The 6,975-nt window shown below is 34.1% G+C and overlaps 1 pseudogene; it reads right to left on the bottom strand.

Annotated features, from left to right (window-relative positions):
* Positions 1–1,751: 1,751 nt before the first annotated feature.
* On the bottom strand, positions 1,752–1,870 carry LOC112470112 (annotated as a pseudogene).
* Between the last annotated feature and the right edge of the window lie 5,105 nt (positions 1,871–6,975).

Below are 6,975 nucleotides of genomic sequence, written 5' to 3'. Positions count from 1 at the left end.
ACAAAATTTTAAATTGCATGGCAAATTTTTATCTTCTTTCCTGCTAAGCTTAAAGATACACTTATAAGTGCTTTCGAGTTTTTATTTCAATAGATTGGACTTAAAATGGTTGCCTCAAGTTCAGCTAAGACACTGGTTCAGAATGTTTTTGTTTGGATTTGGATTTGTACACAAATCTGAGCACATCACATTTCTTTTTAGAAAGCTGCTCTTAAATTAAGAGAGAAGTCTCTTTCTCTCAAAAACCCTTTTCAACCACTTCAATGCCTGAAACATGTTTTTCTCAAATGAGGCTCGAATACTAGGGCTCTGAGAAGTATAACATAGCAACATCTAAGATGCTTATTCTGAATTTCCTAAGAATGTATTTTGATAAAGTATGGGGGAGGGGAACAGGGCGAGCCCTGGAACAGGGAGAGCCATGCACAGCAACAACTTCAAAAGACCTTGACCCTTCATCTCCCAGGGACCAGTCCTGTCCTGTCGTTTTACCATGTCTTTCCCCATGGGGAAAGGAACAGTCATTTGAAGATGATGGCCAGTGTTATCAGAAGCATAGCTAGTGGAACTAATAGAATCACGTGGTCAAAATCTGGCCCCTTATCTAAAAAGAACAGAGGAAAGATTGTTTCACTTTATCCAGATAATAAATCAAACCAGAGAATACTGATTAGTCCATAAAATCTTTTCAGCCACACTATATTTCCCCTACAGAAAAAGAAAAGCGTTCTATTTTAGTGACTCTCTAACTCCTCCCTGAGCTGCCTTAATTAAGGGTCACTCCAGGATTTTCAGAGCTTTCTTTGGTAGCTTCAGAGGGGAAAGATAGGAGGTGGCTTTGAACAAACAGGAACCTCACCCATAAAGCCAATATCAAATTTCACCCTCAGTTCTTTTGCCAGCTAAAGCATCCGCATGGAGAAGGGAGCGAGCCATTGTGCCAGGGAATTCACCCATATACCCCAACAAGAAGGTCTAACAAAAAATAATCTCAGAAGCAAGTCTTCACACTGGCTCTCAGAGTGAAACACACTCTGGGTCTTGATTTTTTATCATTGAAGATAACAAGAGCACACATTGTGAACTGGAACTCCATGGTGGAAGGGTACAGCGTGGACTGAGGCTAAAACTTGGTGCTCTCCAACTTGTAGTCGAGAGTCTGAAGACTCCCAAAGGGTTCTCTGATTCTCTCCCCACTGACAATCTGACAGGGTTTACCCACCTGGAATTCTTCAGGTGTCACTGTGTGATTCTGTCCTCACTTCTCACACTGCCATCCCCAACCAAGTCTGAAGGATTTTTAGAAGGATTTGAAGCAGAGCCAAATGGAAAATCAAACAAGCAGAAGGCTTATCAAGAGACTAGTTCACATGGAATATATACATTTGTGTGCCCCAAAGGGTGGTATTGTATGTACATGGAAAAGCTGTTCCGAGATTTACTTTTTTTTTCCAAAAGTTAATAAAAAATTTACTAAACTTACCAATTTCAAATTCAAAGGCTCAGTTATTTCTCTAAATTTTTAAGGTCAGTCCATATTTGATGAATTGAACTTATAATTATTGAGAAATTTAAATTCCCTTAAACTCTCCATTGTTAGTTGTAATCTTACTAATGTCTACTTAAAAATTATGGGACTGTTTTGATTGCTTAGGTATTCATTTTTTTTTTTTTAAGCAAGGCAAAACTTGATTGACCTCACAGATTGCAAGGACCTTGTCAGCTTATAATCCCTTATTTTTTATTTTTCACGCCTATGGCACCTGGTCTTCCTAGGTAATCTCCCATCCAAGTACTAACCAGGCCCGACCCTGCTTAGCTTCTGAGATCACACCGGATCAGGCTTGTTCAGAGTGGTATGGCCGTAGACTAGATGTTCATTTTGTATTAGAATTATAAGGCTAATCTATTGTCTCTATCAGTTTAAAAATCTCAAACAATATGGATACGCGAAATACCAATTATGCACAGATTCCTTAATTCAAAGATATTAATACCACAGATTAGATCTTACAAAGATTTTCTGTATTTAGTTTGAAGTCTTCCCACTATTGAAAGATATTTATCCATTAAGGAAACAATTATGGCATTCCACGAAATTTGGGAATTTATTTTCTATGTAATTTTAGGAGGTAACTTCTCAACTTGGTGAGTTTTTTAGAGTTAAAGGATTTCAGGCAAAATATGACTGTTCTTTGTCTCTGACCCTAATAAGTTATGCCTGACCTGGTTGGTGGTTCTGGATTAATAACTCCAAAACTCAAAGGAAATAATCAGGTAGTCCCAAAGATAAAATTAATTATACAGGAACTAATTATTTGTGAAAGACACCCTAGAAATTGCAACATAATGCAGAAGGTTAATTAGATTGTACATTTCTTTGGCTCTTAAGATATATAATATTTATTTAACTCTGAAGACCTTTGGACCTGATGGAATCCTTCCTTCTTTTTCAAATACTGCCTCTCTCTTACTGACATTAAATGAGACCTGCTCGAATACTTCCTCTCTCTTACTAATATTAAATGATACATGCTTGAAAATTGAGTCTCCTCGCATGACTTTGCATGAGTACATGAACACAATTTTCAGTCATTCTCCTAACACTGAGGTCAAGTTGAAAACAGTGTTGAGAGGCTGCCTAGAGCATTATTTGAGGCTGACTCGTTGGAATGCATTGCCAATAAATAAGAGAACTCCTTTACTTAGAGCTGAACATGAAGTTTTTCATATTACCTTAACTGGACATTTCAGCCCGCAATTTCCCCCCTATAATCTTTAGTATTGCCAGAAATAAATGTAGGGGGGCATGTTAAAATAAAGCCCAAGGGGGGGGAAAACCCCCAAAGAACCCATTGTTTGGTTTTACAGTAAGGATTTGCTAATTTCTGGAAAATCCAGGGAGATAATGGGAAGTGTCCACTGGGGACAAAAATTTATTGCTTGTATAATCAGAAAAGTAGAATTTGAGAGATGTACAAAGATAGGGTAGAACTCAGTGGTAAGATGAGTTCCAGATACTTGTAGTATAAAATGGAAGGGAATGATACCAATCAACCAACCAACCAAGCAAAATTCTAGCAAAAGTAAAACACCAGTGAGTTTTATTTCAAATGACTGAATTACCTGGGTTTCAATCCTTGTTCTGCCACTTACCAACTGTGTGACCTTGGGCAAGTGATAATTGCTCTGATATTTAGTTTATTTATTTGTTAAATGGAAACAAACCTACCACACAGACAGAGATGTATAGCCAAATAAGGAGGCTTGTCACATGCTCAGACACCAGGAAAAGGAGAATTTCAAAATAAAGTCTTATTTTGTTAATGTGACATTTGATACTTCAAAAGATATATAATCAGTGTTGTATTAAAGAAGGAATCAAAATTCTGCTGTATTTACTTATATATATTTTTAAATTAGTATTATTTTAATTCTAATCTTGTGTTCACCATAGTTTACTTTTTTTTAGTCCATGACTACCACAATAATCAGTGTTGTATTAAAGAAGGAATCAAAATTCTGCTGTATTTACTTATATATATTTTTAAATTAGTATTATTTTAATTCTAATCTTGTGTTCACCATAGTTTACTTTTTTTTTAGTCCATAAGACTACCAGAGACCATTCATTACCTGGCTAAGTTCTTAGAGTTATTATGAGAATCATATATGTGCGAACATGTAAAGTTTGTTAAATATTAATAGGTGGCTGCTAATATTTTGGTGTGAGAGGGACCAAAAAAAAAAATAAAACAAAAGTTTCATAGTTTCTTTGCTCGACCTACCTGCTGAGGAAAACTTTGTCCTTGACTAATGGCATTTGAGCCTCCCTCAGCTATACCAGTCTTATCCAGTTGGTTCCTGGGCATGCAGATTATATAACGTCTAAGTGGAGAAACTTACAAAGAAACAGATCATTTGTTGTAGAGAAGAAAGATTAGATGTGAAAAGAGAAAAGGCATGAAAAAAGAATCTAGATCTTGCATGGTGACTGGAAACCTTGACTAAAAGAATGACTTCAGGTACCAGCACACTGTGGCAGATTCTAAGAGTAAGAGAGATATGAAATTGATTTTTAAAGTGGTTTGAGACATTTGTCTTTGAATATTCTTCATATTTGGCCTTTTTGCAAGAGAAAAGTAAAAAACTAAATTGTTTTTCAGTTCTTTGTTTTACTCCTGAACTATTGTATCTTTGACTCCAAGTTTGTGGTGGGATGAGTTTTAAGGACAGAAGCAGCCATTTTGGCTTTGTGCAGGTTACATTAGTATTCTCATCATCATTATTATCATTATTTAATTCCAAATACATAGAGAAAAGTAAAAGGGGGCCACGGATTCTACACAAAGAAAGAAAATAAGTTCAGGCAATGAAGAATCAGCACATCAGGATGAAAAGCATTCAAAACAAGGAACAAAGTAGTGCAACAAACACATGCTGAGTGCCTGTTCTGTTGCAGGCATGGTGATAGAGATGATGATAAACAAAGATGTCTCCTTCAAGAGGATCACAGTCTTGTGGAAGAAATATTCAAACATCCTGAGCATATTAGATAGGAAGTTTTATGATATAGAAAAGGCATAACAAAATTAAACATTATATAGAGGGTGAAATGATTCATTTTGAATAGAAGAATTAGAGACCAAATTCATGAAAAAGAAATAATAGTTCAACTGAACCTTGAGCTATAATTAGATTTAAGCTGGTATCACTAAGAGAGAATGGAAAAACTCACAACTTGATCTTGAAGCAGAATATATTTGTGATAACAAATATATCCCACTGTTATGCTCCGTGCTATATATAAGATAAAATTATATAGACATCATATATCTATGATGAACATAGATGTAAAAATCCTAAACAAAATATTAGCATTAAAAATTTATTAACATTTAAAAAGAATATATAATGATAAGGTGGGCTTACTAGAGACATGCAAAGTTGGTTTAAATAGGAAATCAATATTATTTACTACATTAAAAAGTAGAAGAAGAAATCCTATGAAAAAGTTGATAAAATGTTAACATCAATCATAAAAAATTTCTGTAATCTGGCAAATGAACACTGAGTTAACTTACTTAGCCACAGCCTAAAATCATACCATACACAAAATTACTATGATACAGTAGTATTTAATTGCCTGGAAGAACAATATACAACATTATTTGGAGAGAGATAACAAAATATAGAATCTCTCCAATATATCATCCAAAGTGTCCAACTGTTACACATGTGAGGACTCTCAATCAAAAAACAATTAGTAGAAATAGATCTATAGATGACTCGGATATTGAAATTAGCACACAAGGACTTTAACATAGCTATTATACATATATAAAAAATTTATAGGAGAAGAATATCAACAGAAAAAGGAAGTTATTAAAAAAAGTAGAAATTATAGAGCTGAAAAATTCATTAGCAGGGACAAAAATTATAGGGTTGACTTAAGGGAGTTAGGACACCATAGAAGAAAGGATCACCATGCTTAAAAATAGGGAAAAAATTATTCAAACTGATCTTCAAGAGAAAAAATTGGAAAAAAATTAACAGATGCTCAGTGACCTATGAGACAATATCAGGTAGTCTAATATCTGTGTAACTGGAGTCCCAGAAGAAGGAGCGGAAGGAAGAGCAAGAAAAATATCTGAAGGAATATGGCTTAAAGTTTCTTAAATTTGGGTAAAAAATCAACATACAAATTCAGAAACCTCAGTGAAACTCAACCAGCATAAAAACAAAGAGAAACATACATAGTAGACACATCATAGTAAAAATGGTTAAAATCAATGATAAAGAGAAATTCTTAAAAGGAGATATGGAAAAAAGACATTAAATATAGAACACCAGTATAATTACGGCTGACTTCTATTAGAAACACTGGAGATGAGAAAACAATTGAATTATGTCTTTAAAGGGCTGAAAGGACAAAATGTCAACCTAGAATTCTGTGTCCAATGAAAATATCCTTACAAAAAGAAGGCAAATAAAGAATTTGTCCCCAATTAAGCTAAAATTAAAAAATTTGACTCCAGGAACCCAAAGTATTTAGTATTCACAAGAAATACTAAAAGTTCTTCAATCTGAAAGAAATTAATACCTGATATAATCTTCAATCCATATAAAGGAATGAAGAGAGCAGGAAATAGTAAATATGGAAATAAATATAAAATATTTATATTACCATTTGTTAATTTCTTTTTTTCTTAATTAGTGGAGGTTATTTATTTAAATTAGCAAATAGACTTTTGTTTTGAACTTGAATATTATCCAGTAATAAGTTTTTACATAAGACTCAAAAACCACAAGCTGAATAATTATTTTGGCTGTAATCCTACATCGCCTTTATTATTTATTTATTTGTTTGTTTGTTTGTTTGTTTGTTTGTTTATTATATTAATTAATTTTTTTATGGTGACTTTGGTTACCAAAATCCAATAAGTTTCATCTATATGCTTTAACAGTAAGGTATATATATATTTATTTATACTGTGTGTTCACCTCCCATAGTTAAATTTCTTTCTGTCACCACATATTTAACACTCTTTACCTCATCTACTTTCCCCTTCCCCCCACTCCCTACCTTCTAGTAACCACTATTCTTTAGTCCATGTCCATTAGTCTCTGTTTGTTTGTCCTGTTCATTTCTTGCTTTTAGGTTTATATCCCACATATAAGAAATATCATGTGATTTTCAACTTTTTCTGTCTGGCTTATTTCACTTAGCATGTTTATCTCGAGGTCCACCCATGTTGTCTCAAATGGAAGTATTTCATCTCTTCTTATGGCTGAGTAATATTCCATTGTATGTATGTACCACAGCTTCTTTAGCCAATCATCTATCAAAGCGCACTTCGTTTGTTTCCATGTCTTGGCTGGAGAGCACAGCTTTAAATGTTATGTGGCATCATTATGTTGGGGGGTTTCAACCTAAAAGCCGCTTCCTCAGAAAACCCTTCCCCGACCTGCCCG

Source organism: Pteropus alecto, unplaced genomic scaffold (assembly GCF_000325575.1).
Source record: "Pteropus alecto unplaced genomic scaffold, ASM32557v1 scaffold288, whole genome shotgun sequence".
Classification (NCBI taxonomy): Eukaryota; Metazoa; Chordata; class Mammalia; order Chiroptera; family Pteropodidae; genus Pteropus; species Pteropus alecto.
This window is presented reverse-complemented; position numbering and strand designations above follow the sequence as displayed.